This window comes from Phodopus roborovskii, unplaced genomic scaffold, assembly GCF_943737965.1.
Source record: "Phodopus roborovskii unplaced genomic scaffold, PHOROB, whole genome shotgun sequence".
Taxonomy (NCBI): domain Eukaryota; kingdom Metazoa; phylum Chordata; class Mammalia; order Rodentia; family Cricetidae; genus Phodopus; species Phodopus roborovskii.
The window spans coordinates 6,069,914-6,092,156 of record NW_026126469.1 but is presented as its reverse complement, the minus strand read 5'-3'; positions in this window follow the sequence as shown (position 1 = coordinate 6,092,156).

Here is a 22,243-nt window from a genome sequence, read left to right as displayed (position 1 = left end):
AATCAACAGTTGATGGCAGTCAGGAGTCCCTGGTTCACCAGTCTCCTCAGGTGGAAGAGTGGCAGGATGAGGCTGGCTGGTGGAGCAAACGCAATCAGCTCAGTCTCTCATTGAGAAGCAGGCTTTGGTGGTGAGTCACGTGGGCGTTGGTTATCAGTTGGCGGCTGCCGGACAATGCTCTCCAATGCATGGGGGCTATTATAGTTGCTTTATGCCCCAAAGTCGACTTGTCAGCAGCGATAGCTTTTAGACAGCCAGGCCCTCCCCTGGCTACAGGATCAAGCTTCTTTGACAGATAAGTAACTGGTCTGTTCCATGGCCCTAGGGATTTGGTCAAAACTCCCCAGGCGACCCCCTTAGGCTCGTCCACATAAAGGGTAAAAGGTTAGTTACATCAAAAGGCTTAGAGCGGGTGCTTTCAACTGGGCCTTCTTAAAGGCATCAAATGTCTCCTGATGCTCTGGGGTCCAGGAGAATTTTTCCTTAGTCAGCCTGCAAAACCCAGAAATTCTCTTACTTGCCTGGCCATCGTTGGGGAATTTTAAACCCTTGGGACAGTCGGGTCCAGATGAGGTGCCCAGTTCTGCAAGTGTCAGGGTCCTTCCATTCAAAGGCAAAAAGCAGTTGGCTGGTGGGATATAACCTCGAACGAGTGGGGTACACGGCCCACGCCAAGGTCCACTGTTCTTTGAGTAGTCCATGAATTACCTTGGGCTTGGGGAGGGGGTTCAAACCCCATCTCCCTTTAATTTTATCCTTTTTAGGGCTAGGACCTTAAGAACAGGCATTTAAGCTGGCCAGATGCTGGTCAGTCTAGGCTTGTCAAAACAAACAAACAAACAAAACCACAAAAAATGGATATCAAAAGAAAACAATCATGAATTGTAATTGAAAAATGAGCATGCATTTCCTGCCAGAAGAGAATAACTGTTTACATGCATGTAGACAGAAGAGGAAGGCTATTCTAACTCTCCAAAGAATGTGCATGTGGGCCATAGAGTGGGAGTTCTTAGTGCTTCAGAGAAGACAGAAATTTATTTCACTCACAAGTTATAAAAAGGGCTTATTTAATACTGCACGGGGAGATCCTAGTTTGAACCAGAAGGCAGATACAGGAGCAAAGACCAGAGTCTTTGGATTTCTGAGGAAAGTTGAATCAGGCCACAAGAAGGAATTTAGGGCTGGCTAGTCTGAATAATTCCTCTGGACTTGGAGGCATATTTATTAGTGGTCTCTAGACATCTGGTACCTTGCCTTAGGTTGACTTAGGATGGAGGGAACGCGCGTGTATGTGTGTGTGTGTGTGTGTGTGTGTGTGTGTATACATTATTAAGGAGGTGGTTGGGATTCATTGGCTTGTATATGGAAGTCATGTTCTCAACAGGGTCCTTCCCTGTCTCTAGGGAAGGCAGTCATTGAGGCTACAAATGCTAGAGTATCAAGAGTACAGAAAAGATATTTTGTACACTTGATTTTGTGATTAAAATGATGGCAAATAAATATACAGTTTTCGGAGTCTAGATTAACATCTTTATATTTTTGAGACAGATTCTCTCTTTGTAGTCCAGTATGGCCTCAACTGAATACCCAATTCCTGTTTCAATCTCAGAAGTGTTAGGATTACAAGTGTGAACCACTGTACCCAGCTGAACAACCGTTTTAAGTCCAGATTTACATATCTGGTGAATTTTTGCATGCAAATTTTTTGTGCTGCTTCCAGCTCCTTTACAGAGTTCTAAAACTTTAAAAATAATAACAAAACCCCCTTGATCCCATGTATAATAGAAGATAGAAAATGTCATGTGTGATTGCTCTGATTCCATTCTTAAAACTTGCTTTAAAAAAAATTTTTTTTTTTTGATTCTTTCTGGTACATGGTCTGAGTAAGTGTCTGGGATTATTTAATCATCACCAAGATCAAGACACAGAGTGGATCTGCAACACCCATAGCCTTGTGTGGCCCTTTTGTAGTCAGCCTCTCTCCCCTACCATAATCCTGGCTGGTCCCCAGGATTTGCCTTCTCCGGGGTCGGTGCATGGACTGTGTATCAAGCAGTCTTAGATCCTGGTTTTTGTTCTTACATTATAGTGCTAATAGTTATTCCTTGGATTGCTGAATATTATGCATGTTATGGAGATTCTGGTTTATCTGGTCATCAGAGGAGGACACTTCAGTTCCTTCTAGTTTTTAGCAATTAGAAGCCAAGTGGCTGCACATGCGGGATTTAAGCAGGCCATACCTACAGGTTTAGCATGGTAACACACTGTTTTTCAAAATAGCTCTACTATTTTGCATTCCAACTATGGTATGTGAGAATTCAGGTGCTTCATATTCTCATAATTTCACCAAAAAAGGGTAATTTCTCTTTTTACAAATTTGACTTAGATTCAGGGGAGTGGTGGTGCATACCTTTAATCCCAGCACTCGGGAGGCAGAGGAAGGTGGAACTCTGTGAGTTTGAAGCCAGCCTGGTCTACAGAGTGAGTTCCAGGGCTACACAGAGAAACTTTGTCTCAAAAAAAAAAAAAAAAATCAAAATAAATAAATAAATAAAAGCTATAAATTTGACTTAGGTTTATTATTATCATAAGTAGAATTTCCCTAATAACTCATCTGTTTACTTAAATCATTTGTTTATCTTTTTTGATGAAGTTTCTGTTAAAATACTTTCCTTCATTGATTGCACTGTTTAGCTTTTATTATTATTGAGTTTTGAGAGCTCTTTTTATGTTCTAGATGTAAGGCATCAGTAGATAGGACACATGAATTCTCTCGGTTGTACCTATTTTCATTCTCTTAGCTGCAGCTTTTATATAATAAATGTTTTAAGTTTAGATGGTACCTAGTTCATCAGCTTTGATTTTGTGGGATGTGCATTCCTCAGAACTACATTATCTACTCCAGAAACTATGCCCCAAGACCTTTTTTTTCTCACCTCACAAGGCTTCCCTGATTACCCAACACTTCTGACAGCTAATATGAGAGTTTTTCCTTCTCGAGATGCCTTTCAGATCTCTGGACACCAACTAAATGCTCTTCAATTAAATTCTAATACCATCCTTCTGGTGCTAACACCAATGCATAAACTGTTCTATTGCAGAGTTAATTACAGATTAGTATCTCTGGAGGGTTCTTAACCCTCCAGTTTTGGATTTTATAATTTGGTAGAAAACTCACAAAGCTCTGAGAGATAGTTTACTTAGCATATTCTAGTTTCTTATAAAGGACACAACTCAAGTTGTTCCAGGTGGGAGAGATGTAAAAAGGCAAGGCATGAGGGTGTGGTATGAAACTTCCCTGACCTCCCCAGGCAAGCCACCACCCAGAATATCTTACCAATTGAGAAGTTCTTTCAATCCCTTTGCGAAAGAGGTTTTGCAAAATCTCCAGTTTTTCAAAGTTTATGGGTGGGGCTGAGGTTTTAAGACCCACCCTGAGGCTATTAGGGGCCTTCTCAAAACTACCCCACCAGCAGAAACTCTGGTAAGACAACAATGGGTTGATAGTGACTACAAAAGATACTCATCATTCAAAGAAAGTATCCATTTAGGAGACTCTTTGCCAGGCAGGAGCTTTGGACAAAGGGTTTTCAGTTAGGCTGTGATGCACTTGAGTTACTCTTTGTATAAAGTGGGTGATGTTTTCTGGAGGTCAATACAAGTTGTTCCAGTACTAGTTGTTAGAAATTAAATTATTTACCCATTGCATTGACTTTGTACCTTCATCAAAAGTCAGGTTCATATTTCTCAAGGATCTGGAATGGATGACTGTGAAGGAGTGGCACAAGGGGCATCTTTGTTCTTTATCAGTGTTTGCATATTGATATTAGAAGAGGACTTCTTGTCCCTGTTGTGGAGTGAGCACAGGTGTGGGAATGCACATTGAACCCAGATCAGGACTGCAATAGAAGAGTAAAAAAAGTGCAGTTTGGAATATGGGTTTTCTCTAGACATGGGGGTGTTTGCTCATTAACAGGATTGCTAGTGTATAAAAACCTATTTTTGTTACCTTTACATTTGTATGCAAAATGAATTTGGGATTCATCAGTAGGATTGTTAGTGCATGAAGACTGGAGTTTGCTATGTATCTACATACTGTTATATGTATTGTATGTATACCTATATATAACACCTATGTAATGACAGTGGTCTTATCAGCCACTTGTAATTCCAGATTGAGAGTGGAGACTGGGACCCCAGGAGTAATGTCTAATTATGCTAGCTGTATTGGTGCCTCAATGAGTAAGATGAAGAGTGATGGAGACACACTCCCATCTCCACATCTCTATGCAAAGTGCGTTTGGGATACCTTATCATCTTTTGCAGGGATGCATCAGCATAGCAGGTCTGTTCAACAGCTATTCCATATGTCTCTGGGTATTATCACTTTATTCTGATATTCTCCAGACTACCTTTTATTAAGATTCTTATTGCATAGTTTTAGACCTAACCACAACACTTGTTTTTTATGGCTGAAGTATATACCTTAGTTTGGGAATGCTGGGAAAATTGACCTGTGACAGACCCTAACTATCCTGGAACAGGGCTTTCTTCTGATCCAGGTCACCATTTGTCCCAGCCTGTAGGACACTGGTATTCCACTTACAAAATGAAAAGAAAAAAAAATTGGAAAAGACTTTAAAATCTTGGCTGGACAGAGTAGCAATTTTTTTTAAAAATACAAAATACAAATGCTTAATAGGCAAAAGTTAAAGTATGATTTGGTAATGGTGGAGTTTAGATTAGATACATTTTCTTTCTTTTACAGATTGTGACATTAAATTATTTCTAACTTTCATGGATGCATTGAAAGAATGCTAGCTGATACAGGAATTGGAGAAACTTTGGAATATTTTCATACTTGGGGAGTAAATCATCATATTGTATCATTTTATGGGTGGTGGAGGTGGTGTGTGTGTGTGTGTGTGTGTGTGTGTGTGTGTGTGTTTCCCAAAAGGCAAGGGGATTTAAAATCAACAATGGAGAGGTTTTGGTGGCTGAACACCTGAGATTGAAGAAGTTTTGATTTACCAGCTACAGGCTGGGACAGAGTAGGGTAGAGTATGAATTCTTCCTGATGAGCATCAAACCACTTTGCACCTTCTGGTGTGGGTGCCTGGGGACTTGACTTAGTGTAAAATCTCCCCATGTGCCTCAGGGATTCTTTGATCTTAAAAGGATCATAGACATTAGCAACATTCCAGTATACATACAGGCCACAATCCAGGAAGTGAGCAGTGTGTTTTAGATATTGTCACTATACTTACTGTAATACTGACCTTGAGGGAGTTATGAGCCTCGCTGAACCTGTGTCCTCTTTAGTTGTCCTCTGAGGGAAGCTTCCCAATGTCATTAGACATTCTTTTTGTCCCCATAACTAGGCAGGGAATTGTTTGGGTTATCTAACTGGTGAGAAACAAGGATCTGCTAAACCTGCTAAACATCTAACAACTTAACCCATCCCACAGCCAAACCAGGAAACCCGGAAGTAACAGAAGCTTTGTGAAAGTCTGGTGTGGGAAGGAAGTGATATATAATCTGTGACAGCTCTTGATATATATAACATAAAGTTTCCCTACTTCATGTTTGTTATGCAAACTGTAAAATTCAGTAATATTGAGGACTAAGTGAGACTGAAACTGTGGTTTAGGGTTGGATCTGGAAGCTCCCCATGTTGAAGCCCATGTGGCAGTATAAGAAATAGGAACTTCTAGGAAATGAACACCCTACTCTGGAGCAGAATTTGTGCCCTCATAAAAGAGGCTAAAGGAAACTGATGGAAAGCATGCCTTACCAGACAGCCTGCAAAAACTGAGGTTTGGATTTCTCAGCCTCCAGAACTATGAGAAAAAAAATTGTTATTTATAATTTTTTAGTTCAAAGTATATTGATTATGACAGTCCAGTGGATTTAGATGCCATATAATAAGTGCTGTATGTGAAGCTCTATCCATTTCCCCAGTCTCCTAGCCTCATCTTTGATAGTTCATTCTTGGTTTTCTAAACAAAATCAGGTTCCCTCCATCTCCATAATGAGACCTTGTATTGTCATTGCTTTTCTCTGTACCTTGTGTTCTTGGAAAACTTTTGCCTGGCATTCAGTAATGAACATTTGGAACACATTAAATTTGGTATAATAATTCACCTATTTATTTTACCTGTGTGTATGGGTAGTCAGAGGTGTGTGTGTGTGTGTGTGTGTGTGTGTGTGTGTGTGTTATGCACATTGTGGGTATGAACCTGTGGTGCCTGGAGACTGGAGGAGGGCATCAGGTGTCCCTATCTTTTGCTGCTTACCTTGTTCTTGGAGGCTTGGTCTCTCCCTGTGCATGGAGTTCCTATCTTTAGCTCGTGAGCAATCCCTCAGTCTTCCTGCCTCTACCTTGGTCAGTGCTGGGTGACTGTCTTAGGGAAGACCATGCTCTGCTCTCACGTGGGTGGTGGGATCTGAACTCTGGTCCTCATGCTTATGGAGCAAACACTAATCTCTGAACCATCTGTACTACTAATCACGGTATTTTGGATGTTATTTTCTATGACTTATTTTTAAATAAGGAAATTTAGAAATTAAACAAAGATTAATTTCCAGCAATGTCCATTCCTTTGAAAGCTGCATATTCAAACTCTTTATTTCTTTGTGTGCCATTGGAAAGTACAGCTTTCCCCCAAATGGAAGAAAGAGTTTATTTTGTATTATGTTTTCAGAGGAAATGGCTGGGATTGCATGACAGCAGGCAAAGGAAGCAGAAGCTGAGTGATCAAGTCTTCAGACAGACAGAAAACACACAGAGCAGTCTGGAAGCAGATTAAGACTATAAAATCTCAAAGCATGTCCTGGTGATGTATTTCTTCAATGAGGCTGCACCTTCCTATAACTTCTCCAAGCAGCATCAGCAGTTGGGGAGAGAATGTAAATGCCTGAGCCTTAAAGGGCATTTCTCATTCAAAACTTCATACCGATTTTCTCATCTGAGTTGATTTCATCCTCATTGTTGTAGACTTTCTTCTCCACATCCTGAATTGAATTTATCTTCTGTTTTGTATCGATTTTCAGGTCATTGCTCATTTTTATCAAAAACTTTGAAATCTTGGTATTTAACCTTGAGTTCAGTAGACAAGGGATTATATGCGATTTTGTAAAAGTTAGGTTGTTTTGTTTTTTTATGTTGAATGTATGCATTGCATATGTACTTGTTGATTTGGTTGTCTCCTCTGAGGTTTTGAGAGAGATCTTCTTGCTGAGTAGCTACTCTTGAAGATTTCCTATCTCCAGAGCCACTCAACAAGGAGGGGACAAACCAAGGTCTCAGCAACAATGTCAAATGTACAAGATATGAAACACACCCAAATCAATCACTACTGACTAACTTATTACAAATGAATGTAGAACTGTAGATTGCTCTAAAGTTAATAATTATGGAAGTAGTGACAAATGAGACAGGGGACAGTCACAGAAAGGAGAAACACGGGCAACAAATTAAAAGAGAAAGAACAGAGGAGAATGTCTTAGTGGAGAAAACAGCAAGAGATCAAAAAAGTAAAGATAGAAAATACGGGAAAATAACAAAAGGAAAATTGGAAGCTATGGGAAAAGCGATTAAAAGAAAAACAAACCAAGATTTCCTAATACATGTTTGAAAACAAGATTCAATGTACTTAGAACAGAATAGCAAACATAAAAACAGCATTAGAAGGCAAAAAGGTAAAATAAAAATACTACTAACTATAAAGAGGGTGGAAAGAAGGTAGCATGGTATGTGGGAGGAAAGAATTTTAATTAAGGAAAATAAGATATATTTTCCTTAAATGGAAAGAAAAGTATATGAATAAAATTAGGTGGATACATGAAAGAGAATAACAAAAATAAAAATATCTTAAAAATACTTCACATGTCCTATCAGATCTACATGACCCCAACTGGATGGCATTCCCCTACATATGGAATTGGGGTGGGGGGATGGGAGGGGAGGGTGGTTAGAGTACAGGTGAGAGGGCAGAGAGGGTAAAAGGGAAGGAAGGAGGGAGGGAGGGATGGAGGTTGGGAAAGAGGGAGGAAGAGGGAATTGGGATTGACATGTAAAATAATAAATTTAAAAAAAATGCTTTGACTCCAAAATTTAAGCTCAAGGACAAGTTACTGGGGAAAAGGATTTCTATTTTTGTTTACACAGAAAATGAAAAGTTGTGGATTCCTTCCAGACTAATGTGGTTTGATCAAGCCAGATCGCCTGAAACAGAGTACCAGGTGATTCTACATTCAAAACAGCTGGACAAAGCAGCCTTACAGACTACAGCCAGGATTTCTGCATCTTCTTAGAATCCCCCATGACAGTGTTCCTTACCAGCAGGAAGTAGTTTGGAAAAAATGATGTCCAAATTCCCAAATATTGTCTATAAATGTTTGTTTTCACTTAATTGGACTTTGTTATATAAAATAAATATATTAAAAAAATTTAAAATCTTATTAAATGTATAGTACACAAGTGGAGAAGAATCATAAGTTTGAAAAAATAGTAAAAGGAGAAGAAAAAAAATGAGAGATAAGTTGTACACCATTTTTTCCCCTGGGGAGTCTTTGAAAACTGGCTGCTGCCAGTTGTATGCAGTGAGGGAAGTCTCAGCTGAACTTGTGAACTCTTGTCTTCCTCATGGTTTACAACATTGTTGAGCCTGGTTTGGATAGATCTGTCAGAGCTGCCTCTACAGTGGCTATTTTCATTTTTGTATTCTGTGAGTTGGGTAGGCTTTCTTACCCTCACAAGACTCCTCAGATTATATCTCTGGGGTGGTTGTTTTAGCTGGGGGCTATCTTCCAACTGTGTTAGGAATTTGGTAAGCAAACATAGCACTCACACTCGTATGTGAGAGGAACCTGTCTTCATATTTGGAAAACCTCTTCAGTATTAATCACCCTATTGAAGGGAAGTAGATGTGGCATCATTAACACCCCAGGCACTTCAGAATTTTCAGGCTCATGTAACCACTAATGGAAGATAGCGGCTGCAGAATTTTGTGTCTGCTGTCCTCTGGCTCAGAGCTATCAAACCTCAGATATCAAATTCTTGGTTGATGAGCTCTGTTCCTGGCCACCGAGGAAGGTCCTGGGACAGGTTCCTGCTCTCTGTGCCCTTGCTTGTTGATGCCCAGCTCTCTTGTTCTTCACAGTGTCTCCCTGGACCTTGTATCATCCAGGGCTATGGCTTAAAGTGAGTTTTCCCAACTTGTTGATGTTCCCTGGTTTTGAGGTTGTAGGATAGCTAAGCTTTATTTTTGTTATTTTTGTTATTTTTTTATTAATTTATTTTGTTTTATTTTATATAACAAAGTCCAATTAAATGAAAACAAACATTTATACACAATACTTTCTGCTGGTAAGGGATGCTGTCATGGGGGATTCTAAGAAGATGCAGAAATCCTGGCTGTAGTCTGTAAGGCTGCTTTGTCCAGCTGTTTTGAATGTAGGATCACCTTGTACTCTGTTTCAGGTGGTCTGGCGTGATCAAACCACATTAGTCTGGAAGGAATCCACATCTTTTCATTTTCTGTGTAAACAAAAATAGAAATCCTTTTCCCCAGTAACTTGTCCTTCAACTTAAGTTTTGGAGTCAAAGCATTTTTTTTTAATTTAATTTATTATTTTACATGTCGATCAGCTTTTAACAATTTCTCTCTCATGATGGCTCTGCCTTCTGCCTTCCAAGTCATAATGGGATTTCTCTCCAACACTGATCAATCTTCTAGAAGTATTACTGTCTTACCAAAACTTGCATGTGGATTTGAAGCTTGTGAGGCATCCCAGCTTGTCCTGAGTGTAGGACTGCTTGCCTTTTGTCTGGGTTACCTTTTAGAAATGGCCTGTCTACTCCCTCTTCTAGGGAACTGTGTAGCTGGGGCTTGCTTGGCTTACTTCCCTGTATCATGCATCTTGTATTGTGTGTATGCTCTTTCCTGGTTTCCTTTCATTTCCTTCATGAATTAACAAAGCCATTTCTCTAGTTACGTCTTTGAGATATAGTCTATTATGTCTTATTCTGACTTTCTCATTCACTAGCATATAAAGAGGCAGCCAGCAGTCTTTCACATAACCATCTCAGAACATTTTGTTGGAGAGTTGTAGCAAAGTCTCTAATTCCTTCCCACAAATGTGAAAAATCACTTTCTAAACATCACAGGAGGCCTCATTCACCACACTTATCTTTCCCCACACTTGTTAGAACCTTCCAGCAGCATGTAACATGCTTATTCTTAAATGCATGTAGTAGCAGGGTATGTGTGTGTGAGAGAGGAGGACATGGTGAGGATTAGAACAAGAGGCAGCTGTGTCAGTTTTTACTGATCCTTACCCTGACAGGACCTAGAACATGGGAAGAGCCTCTTGGTGTGCATGTGAGGGGTTGCTTTGATCAGGCTGAGATAAGAGGTCTTTATGTGGGTAATATCATTTCCTGGACTGAGTTCTGGACAGAACAAAAAGGAAAACTGGAACAAGCATGCAATGTTCTCTGCTTCCTCTTGTCATACACAAAACAGTGGTCTCAGCATCCTGAAGTTCTGACTTTCTACTCTGATACATTGTTTTCAAATTGTAAGCCAAAATAAATCTTCTGTTCTAGTGACTTCTCTGTTGCTGTAATAAATGACATGGCCAAAAGCAATTTGGAGAAGAAAGGCTATTGTTCATCACAGAGGGAAGTCAGAGCAGGAACTCAAGGTGCGGATCTGAAGGCAGGAACTGGAGAACAGAAGCACAGAAGAATGCTGCTTCCTGGCTCTCCATGGTTGGCTGGCTTGATTTGCTTATACAACTCTGGACCAGCTTCTCAAGGGTGGAGCAGCTCTCAGTGGGCTGGGTCCTCCCACATCAATCATTAATCAAAAAAATACACAAATACACACCCACAGGCCAATATGACAGAGACAATCCCTCATCTGATGTTCCCTCTTACTAAACACCAGTTTGTATCAAGTTGACAACACCCCACATCTTCTTCCTTGTTTAAGTTACTTTTTAGAGATTTGTCACAGTGCTGAGACAAGGAACAAATACAGTAGGTTTCTCAGGAAGAAGGTTCTATCATCTGTGGCATCTCACAGTGTGAATCCTGAGCCAGACTTAATAGTTCTTGGAGTAGTGAATAGAACCCTATGAAATTTCACCACAAATTGTACCAACATGGATGCCTAAACATTACCTAAAGAAAGACAACATCAATAGACATGCAAAGAAAGCTCAGGAGGCCTCAAGTTTACACAAAGGACTATAGGTAACTGAGAAATGCTGTGAGTGGAGAGAAGGAGTCTTCTCTAGGTTATCCACATTAAACAGCCAGTCATGCAAACATACACATGAGTAACCATATAGACACTGAAAAGATTATATTTATGTATTTAGGAACACACAGAGGCATGACAATAAAGCAAAATAGGCCATAAGTTTGAAATAGAGCAAGGGCTTGGGAGCACACCGAATTTGGAGGGAAGAAAGGGATAAGGAAATATTATAATCATAATTTCAAAACATGAAAAATTATTTTAAAAAGGTCCCACCTCACCCTAGTCAGAAAATACTGATAGCAAATGTGGCGAGGTTGTAGGGAAAAAGCAATGCTTGTTCACAGCTGGTGAGAATGTAAACTTGTGCAAATGTTATGGAAATCAGTATGGAGGTTCTTCAAACACATGAGAATAGAACTAACATGATCCAGATACTTGCCCATCCATGTGTATTGTTGCACCTGTCACAGCAGGCAAGCCACAGACCACCACAGACCAGTGTAGAGAAAATGTAGAACACAGACACATTGGATTTCATGTAGCCATAAAGCAAAGTGAAATGTCTTTGTAGGGAAATAGCAACTAGAAATTATTGTAAGCAAAATAAGCTGGGCTCAGAAAGATATATACTGTATTTTCTCTTTATCTGGAACCTAGATTTAAAGCTGTGTGTGTGTGTGTGTGTGTGTGTGTGTGTGTGTGTGTGTGTATTTGTAATATTCTGTTATAGTGTTAGAAAGAGGATCATGAGACAAGGGTGTTATTGTTAAGGACGTGTGAGATAGGGAGGCAATGGAATGCCTGTGTGTTGTTCAGTACTACTCTCCAAGCCAAACAAATACCATCTTGGGACATTCAGCTATGCCAGTTTGCAAAAGATCTTGCTGGCTGTTGATGCAACTTTGACTTAGCTGCAGATGATCTTAGAAAGAGATATAGATTCTAATTGCTAAAGTATATAGGCTAGGGAGTGTAGGCTATATAGTCTCCACCTATGTGGCTATGGGGGACAAGGACCAAGGATGCGGGGTTGAGAGGCATCAGGAATTCCCTAAATCTTACTGGAAAGTACAGATCTCCTCCCACAGAAAATGAGCTGTAGGTTGTGTAAATGCAAAAGTGCAGGGCTATAAAAAAGATGTTCAGAGTCCATGTGCACTAAAATGACCATTTGGTTTGGTTCAAAGAACCATGGGGTTATTATTAACTTTCAGTGCATGCCAAACCACCACCTGTGACCTAGGGACCAAACTCAAAGTTCTCAAGAATACAAATCTAGCCTAGGCTGTGTTCGTTTGATTTGTATCCTGGGTGTTCTGGCTCAGGGAAATAATATCTAACCCATTCTAGCTAAGGAAAGAACTCAAATGCTGGATTTACTTGGAAGCAACCTTCCTTCATTACAGAGCCCCAAGTCCTCATGTTAAAAGAGGGTAGAGTTGCCTCAGAGGTATAAATGTTTTCATGCCAAACAAATTGCTACCCATCTCAGTAATTAGACACAGCAACAGTTGCAAGTTAGGGCAAGTGCAAATATAGGAAGATAGTCATTGATGTGCCTGCTGAATGTTTCGTGCTCAACTAACAATTATGCTGTTACTGCTGGGCTGCATACTGAGCTTGAGTCTGGGGCTACAAAGGTAGGCTCTGTCTCAAAAGAAAGAAAAGGAAGGAAACACACACTTATGTGGACACACATACAGGTGATACTTAATGTGGAACCATGTTTTCATTTTATTCTTGAAATACTATTAACTCAAATGGCCGAAACACTAAAGGCCTTCAATCAGTACATAATCACGGGAATTGTAATCTTTATGTACAACTATGACAACTTGAGAGCAAGTTTTGTAAGGTTCTTTTTAATAAACTTCTCTGTTTGGTACACGTTTCTTGTTTTCACTTTCCTTGTTGGATTCTCCTCTTTTCCTTATCCAGTTCCTTCTTGATGTCCTTGCGTCTTCACAACGCCCTCCCCCGCCCTCATCTTTTCAGTGATGCTGCAGAGTTTTAGAATCCCAGTTTACTTTTGGTATCTATGGCAATTCAGTGGTGTTCTCCTTTGTTTTTGACAGATAATCTGTTACCTGCAGTTCTAATAGTCTATACACAAGTACCCTGAAGCCCAGGTTAATCTCAAAAGTCTCTCTCTCTCTCTCTCTCTCTCTCTCTCTCTCTCTCACACACACACACACACACACACACACACACACACACACAGAGAGAGAGAGAGAGAGAGAGAGAGAGAGAGAGAGAATAAATAGATATTCAGAAGTCTTAATTCTTTTGGGTTTCCTAAGTTCTCTTAGAGAATAAGTGTGACTCTAAATCAGCAATTCTCAACCTGTGTGTTGAGACTCCTTTGGGGAGCGGTGTCAAGTGACCCTTTTACAGGGGTTGCCTATCAGATATACTTGATATCAGATATTCATTATAATTCATAATAGTAGCAAAATTACATTTATGTGTGGAGCAGCAACAAAATAATTTTATGGTTGGAGGTTACCACAACCTGAGGGACTACATTGGGAATGTTGGGAACCACAGCTAGATGGTTGCTTCTTTTTGCTTATTTAGTATTTTAATCTGTCTATGGGTAAAACTTTCCCTGCCTAGTTTATTATAAGAGCAAGCAGAGTTTACTAAAATTGGAGATAACATGAAACATGCTTAAAAAACAGACCACTGTAGGAAAAGGGATAGGTTGTATTTTGATGCTGAGGAAGTCACTACAGATAATCTTAGATCATTCAATTATTGTTGTTGGACAGAGCAATACTTCAGTTCTTTCCCCAGGGAGGTGTGTATAATTAACAGCTAGAAGAATAAGACCAGAAGCACAGAGTTCTGTGGAAGTTGATAAAGCATTTAAGTGAGAGAGAAGGTTCAGGGTTGTCAAAGACACTTGGGCTGCTTTGATGGAGTCAGCTGCTAAGTAGGAAAAGTCATAATGGATGACTCATTCACCAAGTCAAGGGCATCAATCACCTTAGGTCTTGTCCCTGAGGATCACATGCATGCAAATCAGAAAAACAAACAGTAACTACAGCAATACTTTAGGCTTGGGGAAATTGGCTAATGTTAGATCTGTTGCCATACAGAACTGACAAAAGTTTTGTCCTTTTTCATGTCCCAAGAGCTGTAAAGATAAAATTTGTAAAAGAATATGAATTTTTATTTATTTATTTATTTTTTATTTTACATGTCGATCCTAGTTCCCTCTTTTTCCCCTCCTTCCTTTTCTCCCTCCCTCCTTTCCTCCTTCCCTCTTACCCTCTCTGCCCCCTCACAGGCACCCTGACCACCTTCCCCTCCCATCCCCCCACCCAAATTCCACATGTAGGGCAATGCCATCCAGGTGGGGTCATGTAAATCTGTCAAGTCATTTGAAGTAGGGACTAGGACTTCTCTCCTGTCTCTAGGTTAAGGCAGTATCTCTCCATGGGGGATGTGTCTGCAAGGTCCATTTGTGCACCAGGGATACGTCCTGGGTCCACTGTCTGAGGTCTCTTAGACTGCTCAGTTCTTCTGGCTGAGACCCATATTCAGGGGGGCCTGAGTCAGTCTCATGCTGGATTCCCAGCTATCAGTCTGGGGGCCGTTAGCTCCTCCTTGTTCAGGTCAGCTGTCTCTATGTGTTTCTGCCGCATGGTCTTGTCCTCTCCATCTGCATCTGGGTTCTAGTTCGACTCAGTGTTTATGTATGGGTGTTTGATCCTGTTTTCAACTTGCATTAGTTGAGGGCTCCAAGATGATGGATAAGTTAGTTGTTGATCTCACTATCTGGGAAGGGCATTTATGTTAGCCTTTCCACGGAAGCTCAAATTGTTAGTTGGCAGCAATATTGTAGGTCTCTAGACCTTTCTTTGGTTTCAATTTTCTCTTCAAACCAATAATGGCTCTCTCTTTTATGTTCTCTCTCTCTCCTGTCTTCTATTCCTACCCTGACTCAATTTTCCTAGTCACACATGCTTTCCTCTCCTCCCCAAGAATATGAATTTTTATAATTTGTATAACATAATTAAAAAGATTCCTGCTCTGTCTTCCTGGTATGAATCAGTATCTGATTCTAAGTGCTTATAGATTTAGTTTATTACAAATTAAGAAACATGAAATCATCTCTTTCCAAATGAATAAATAGTCCCTTCTTGTTTTCTTTTTTTTCTAGTGAGTTTCCCTAACATGTTTGTGTCCTAAGGACCAAGTCTCCTTTAGATTTCCTTTGTGAGCTCTTCTGAGGTAGCTTCCTAGATGAGAGATTTGCTCACAAATGTGTGACTCTCTAGCTTGCAGCACAGATGTCATGCAAGTGCAAACACATTAGAAGTAGAGCATGTCAGCTTCTACCATAGAACTGGAGTCAGTATCTGTGGTGGTTGAATAGGCCCCATAGACTCCTGTGTTTGAATGCTTGGCCATAGGGAGTGGCACTTTTAGGAGGTGTGGCCTTGTTGGAAGAAGTGTGTCACTGAAGCAGCAGGCTTTGTGGTCTAATATGCTCAAGCTACACCTGGTATGGTACATGGATTAGTTCCTTTGATTGCCTACAAATCAAGGGGTAGAACTCTGAGCTCCTTCTCCAGTAGTACCATGTCTGCCTGCACACTGCCATGTCCCTCCATGATGATAATGGACTAAATCCCTGAAACTGTAAGAGAGCCACCCCAATTATATGTTTTCATTTGTAAGGGTTGCTATGGTCATTATGTCTCCTCACAACAATAGAAAACCTAACTAAGAGAATATTCAAAGACAAGCCTCAGGTGATTGCTAGGGACATTATAGGTAGAGACAAATGGGCCTAAAATATAGACAGGGCCTTAACAAACTTAAGGTATTTCTGTGTATGTGTCAACACATAGATCTGTCTTGCAGCCAACCCCTCTTTTATGAATATAACTTTATGTCAGGAATTACACAGCCGAGTCTCTGATCAGCATATGACTACCTGTCCAACAGGTTTCCTTGGGGCAAGGTACCCATGGGAATGGATTCTCACTTGGCAAAGACAAGTAGACCATAGGACAGCTTAGGAATTTTCAAAATTCATGCAGCTTGCAGGCTCTTTCCTCTCTCATATGGTTGAATCTTTTGGTGGCTTTTAGTTTCACTTTGTCAGTCACATATGCAACAGCTGTAATTTTCCCTGGAAATTCTGTTCTTTCTCAAATGTTTTCCCCTTAGAATCATCAGGAGGCTAATGCTTCTGAAATTTCTTATATGAAATTACTAACCACAATTCCTAATCCTGGGAACTTTTTGACTCAATAGATGCAGTTAAAATTAGTGAGTCTTCCAGACCCCCTGAATGTGGGTGTTAGTTAGGAGGACTGAACAGTCTATGAGGCCTCTGGTAATGGATCAGTATTTATTCCTAGTATACAAATGGACTTTGGGAGCCCACCCACACAGAGGGATACTTTCTTAGCCTAGTCACATGGTGGAGGGCCTAGACCCTGTCCCAAATGATATGACAGACTTTGAAGACTCCCCATGGAAGGCCTCATTCTCCCTGGGGAGCAGAAAGGTGTGGGCTGGGGTTTGGTGGGGGGTGATAGGAGAGGAATGGAGGGTGAGGGAACTGGGATTAACTTGTAAAACAACATTGTTTCAAATGTAAATAAAAAATTAACAGGTCTTGCTTTCATAATTGTTCTAAGGAAAAGGTAGATAGAACCACCTTGTGGAAAAGGAGACTCATAGAATTGTAGTGACAGGAATTAATAGGTACATATGAGAAAACAACACTTGGAACATCAACCATGTCTCAAAGTTCTGGAAAGGAGAGTAAGGCATGCACTCACAAAATAGGGGAAAAGCCCCAGGAATACTCACAGTGCCAACTGTTGAGAGTATGTTCCCTGGATACCAAGCATATAGAATCAATGGTGGGATCTGATATGATCCAGTGGGGAAAAATGCAATGCAAAATATGGGATGGAAAGATCTGTGGTGATATTTACAATTATTAAAGCTTGCCTGAGGATTCAGAAAGTAAAGTCAGCCTCAAGATAGAGATCAGGCAGTGGTGATACATACCTTTAATCCAAGCAACTAGAAGCTAGGAGGTGGTGGTGGTGGTGGTGGTGGTGGTGGTGGTGCACACCTTTAATCCTAGGACTCAGGATTAAGAGGTAAATGTATCTCTGTGAGTTCAAGGCCACCCAGATCTACACAAGACTGATCCAATCCTAAAGAGAAACAGCTCACACAAAGATGATCTCAGTCCCTGGGATCACACACCTATAGTCACAGCATTGAGGGGTATAAAAGATAGTAGTGGTGTCTTCAGTGGTCATTATCAGTCATTCATTCTCCAGCCACATTGAGGATAGGAAGACATTCAGCCTCAGGATTCTCCAGCCACACTGAGGAGAGGCAGCAGGAACAGTTCATTCAGCCTGAGGTAGCTGTGAGAGGTAGTGACCATCTGCTTTGCTTTTCTGATTTTCAGCTTGAAGTTTGAACCCCAATATCTGTCTCTCAGTTCTTTTATTTATACACAGGAACTTATATTGGTGGAATAATTATGGTATGGTGGGATGGGAAAAGAGTGCTAATCAAAGTCTGCCCTTTATAGTGAAATTGAGACATTGGACATTCTTGTAGAAAAGGGAACTGTATATGAGAATATCTTACATACACGAAGGAAATGTTTGGGTGAGAATGATACTGTCCTTAAATCATTATAGCCATGTCTATTACTTTTTGACTTTGTGATTGCAAGGAGCTGCCAGCTGACATAAGTGCTGCTATGACATGAGCTTTCTGACCCTGTGGGTCCTGCCCCCTTTGTCAGCCCCAAAGAAAGACACTGCTGTTGGCTGGTGACTAGTGTTTTTTTTTTTTTTTATTGGCTAGCTCTGTCTTAATTATTAACCCATATCTACTAATCCATGTATTTCCATGTGGTCTTATCTTACTGAAGCATGCTGGACTTGCAACTCCTTTGCCTGCTACATGATGACTGCTCAGCATCTCCACAGAGAAGAGAGTGATTTTCTGTTTGTCCCTGCTTATATCCTGATTCTGCCCAGCTATGTCACTTCCTGTCTGACCAATCAGCCGATCAGTGTTTTATTTATTAATGAATAAAAAAACATATACAGAAGAACATCCTCCATCATGAGCCAGGATGTCTCTGGCTCAATATTTAGTTAAGACCTACAAATACTGAACTCTATGTCTAGAATAAATGGTAGGAAAGTATTTGGGGACATATAAAGGGGTACAATTTTTATAATGACTACGATTATTTCTTAGAAGTAAAAAATAGGAGCCAATAATAAGACTGTTCATATAAGCCTGGTAGAAAAAACTTTGTTAAAGTATGAATAAAGATGGCTTAAGCTGTTTGGGGCCACTTGAGTGCAATCCACTTGGTGGTTGGAATTAGGACCCGAGTCCAAGCCTCAGCTGGACCCAGGCAACTTTACAAGTGCGTACAGAAACAGATAGGCTGATCCAATGGGTGTGTTTGTGCTCGTTACTTCATCTCTAACATCCCAGTTTTACATTTCTTGTTTCATTTTGCCTAGCTCCCATACAGACATCCCATTCCCAGGCTATTACTCCTGAGTTCCATGATAATGGCTACGTCATCTACTCACCAATCATTTCCTTTCATGGAGAACACTGCCATCTGTCATCTTACCAGAGGAACTTTTGAGAAAAACTAGATTTCAATATACAAAAGATGTGTGACATAGTTACACCTTGGGTATTTAGCTATCCCAAAATTTTTAGCATCTGAAAAAAAATGCCAGAAGGGTGTGTAGTCAGGGAACAAACTTTTAGCCATTTATTGTTTTTTTTATTATTTTATTTTATTTTATATAACAAAGTCCAATTAAATGAAAACAAACATTTATACACAATATTTGGGAATTTGGACGTTGTTCGTTCCAAACTACTTCCTGTTGGTAAGGGGCGCTGTCATGGGGGATTCGAAGAAGATGCAGAAATCCTGGCTGTAGTCTGTAAGGCTGCCTTGTCCAGCTGTTTTGAATGTAGGATCACCTTGTACTCTGTTTCAGGCCGTCTGGCGTGATCAAACCACATTAGTCTGGAAGGAATCCACAACTTTTCATTTCTGTGTAAACAAAAATAGAAATCCTTTTCCCCAGTAACTTGTCCTTCAACTTAAATTTTGGAGTTAAAGCATTTTTTTTTTAAAATTTAATTTATTATTTTACATGTCGATCCCAGTTCCCTCTCCTTCCTCCCTCCCTCCCTTCCTCACTCTCTCCTTCCCTCTTTCCCTCCCTTTTACCCTCTCTACCCTCTCACATGCACTCTAACCACCCTCCCCTCCCATCCCCCCCACCCCAATTCCATATGTAGGGGAATGCCATCCAGTTGGGGTCATGTAGATCTGACAGGTCATGTGAAGTATGGACTAGGGCTTCTCTCCTGTCTCTAGATTAAGGCAGTTATCCCTCCATGGAGGATATGTTCGCAAAGTCCTTTTGTGCACCAGGGATACATCCTGGCTCCACTGTCTGAGGTCTCTTAGACTGCTCAGTCCTTCTGGCTGAGACCCATATTCAGGGGGGCCTGAGTCAGTCCCATGCTGGCTTCCCAGATATCAGTCTAGTGGCCCTTAGCTCCTCCTTGTTCAGGTAAGCTGTCTCTATGTGTTTCTGCCACCTGGTCTTGTCCTCTCCATCTGCATCTGGGTTCTAGTTCGACTCAGTGTTTATGTATGGATGTTTGATCCTGTTTTCAACTTGCATTAGTTGAGGGCTCCATGGAGAAGATAGTTGTTGATCTCACTCTCCTGGAAGGGCATTTATGATAGCCTTTCCATGGAAGCTCAGATTGTTAGTTGGGAGCAGTCTTGTAGTTCTCTAGACCTTTCTTTGTGTTCAATTTTATCTTCAAACCAATATTGGCTCCCTCTTTTATGTTCTTTCTCTCTGTCTCTGTCTCTCTCTTTCCTATCTTCTATTCCTAACCAGGCTCAATCTTCCTGGTCGCACATGTTTTCCTTTCCTCCCCCCCATTTCCTCCTACTTCTCTCTCCATTCGCTGCCCCCCCCCACTTCCCCTGAGTTCTGGGGGACTTGTCCTTTCCCAGTTCTGTGAGGGACTTTATATGAATCTCTTAGAATACACCTTGTATTCTAGTTCCTCTGGTGATGTGAATTATAGGCTGGAGATCCTTTGCTCTAGATCCAAAATCCATATTATGAGTGAGTACATACTGTGTTCCTCTTTTTGTGACTGGGTTACCTCATTCAGGATGGTTTCTTCAAGTGCCATCCACTTGTCTGCGAATTTCAAGATACCATTATTTTTTTCTGCAGAGTAGTATTCCATTGTGTAGATGTGCCACATCTTCATTAACCATTCTTCAATTGAGGGGCATCTAGGTTGCTTCCAGGTTCTTGCTATTACAAATAGTGCTGCTATGAACATAGTTGAACAGATGTCTTTGTTGCATGGATGTGAATCCTTTGGGTATATGCCTAAGAGGGGGATTGTCGGGTCCTGTGGTAAACTAATTCCCATTTTCCTGAGGAACCGCCATACTGATCTCCAAAATGGCTGTATGAGTTTGCACTCCCACCAGCAGTGGAGGAGTGTTCCACTTTCTCCACATCCTCTCCAACATAAGTCATCACTGGTATTTCTAATTTTAGCCATTCTGGCAGGAGTAAGATGGTATCTCAAAATTGTTTTGATTTGCATTTCCCTGATAGCTAAGGATGTGGAGCATTTTCTTAAGTGTCTTTCAGCCTTTTTAATTTCCTCTATTGAGAATTCTTTCTTCAGTTCTGTACCCCATTTTTTTTAATAGGGTTATTTGATGTTTTGTTGACTAGTTTCTTGAGTTCTTTGTATATTTTGGAGATCAGCCCTTTGTCAGATATAGGATTAGTGAAAATCTTTTCCCAGTCAGTGGGCTGCCGTTTGGTCTTGACCACTGTGTCCTTTGCCTTACAGAAGCTTCTAAGTTTGAAGAGGTCCCATTTATTAGTTGTTTCTCTCAGTGTCTGTGCCTCTGGAGTTATGTTCAAGAAGTGGTCTCCTATACCAATTTGTTCAAGGGTACCTCCTACTTTCTCTTCTAAGAGGTTCAATGTGGCTGGATTAATGTTGAGGTCTTTGATCCATTTGGACTTGAGTTTTGTGCATGGCGACAGACATGGGTCTATCTGCAGTCTTCTACACACCCTCATCCAATTGTGCCAGCACCATTTGTTGAAGATGCTGTCCTCGCCCCATTGTATACTTTTAGCTGTTTTGTCGAAAATCAGGTGTTCATAGGTGCGTGGATTAATATCAGGATTTTCAATTCGATTCCATTGGTCTACCTGTCTTTTTTTATGCCAATACCAGGCTGTTTTCAGAACTATAGCTCTGTGGTAGAGCTTAAAGTCAGGAATGGTGATGCCTCCTGAAGTTCTTTTATTGTATAGGGTTGTTTTGGCTATCCTGGGTCTTTTGTTTTTCTATATAAAGTTGATTATTATCCTTTCAAGGTCGGTGAATAATTGTGGTGGGATTTTAATGGGGATTGCATTGAATCTGTAGATTGCTTTTGGTAAGATTGCCATTTTTACTGTGTTTATCCTACCTATCCAAGAGCATGGGAGATCTTTCCATTTTCTGGTATCTTCTTTAATTTGTTTCTTTAGAGTCACAAAGTTCTTATTATATAGGTCTTTTACTTGTTTGGTAAGCGTTACACCAATATAATTTATGTTGCTTGTGGCTATTGTAAAGGGTGATGTTTCTCTGATTTCTTTCTCTGTCTCTTTGTCATCTGAAAAAAGTAGGGCTATTGATTTTTTTTGAGTTTATCTTGTATCCTGCTAGTTTGCTGAAGGTGTTTATCAGCTGTAGGAGTTCCCTGGTAGAGTTTATTGGGTCGCTTATGTAAACTATCATATCATCTGCAAATGGAGACAGTTTGACTTCTTCTTTTCCAATTTGGATCCCCTTGATCTCCTTTTGTTGTCTTA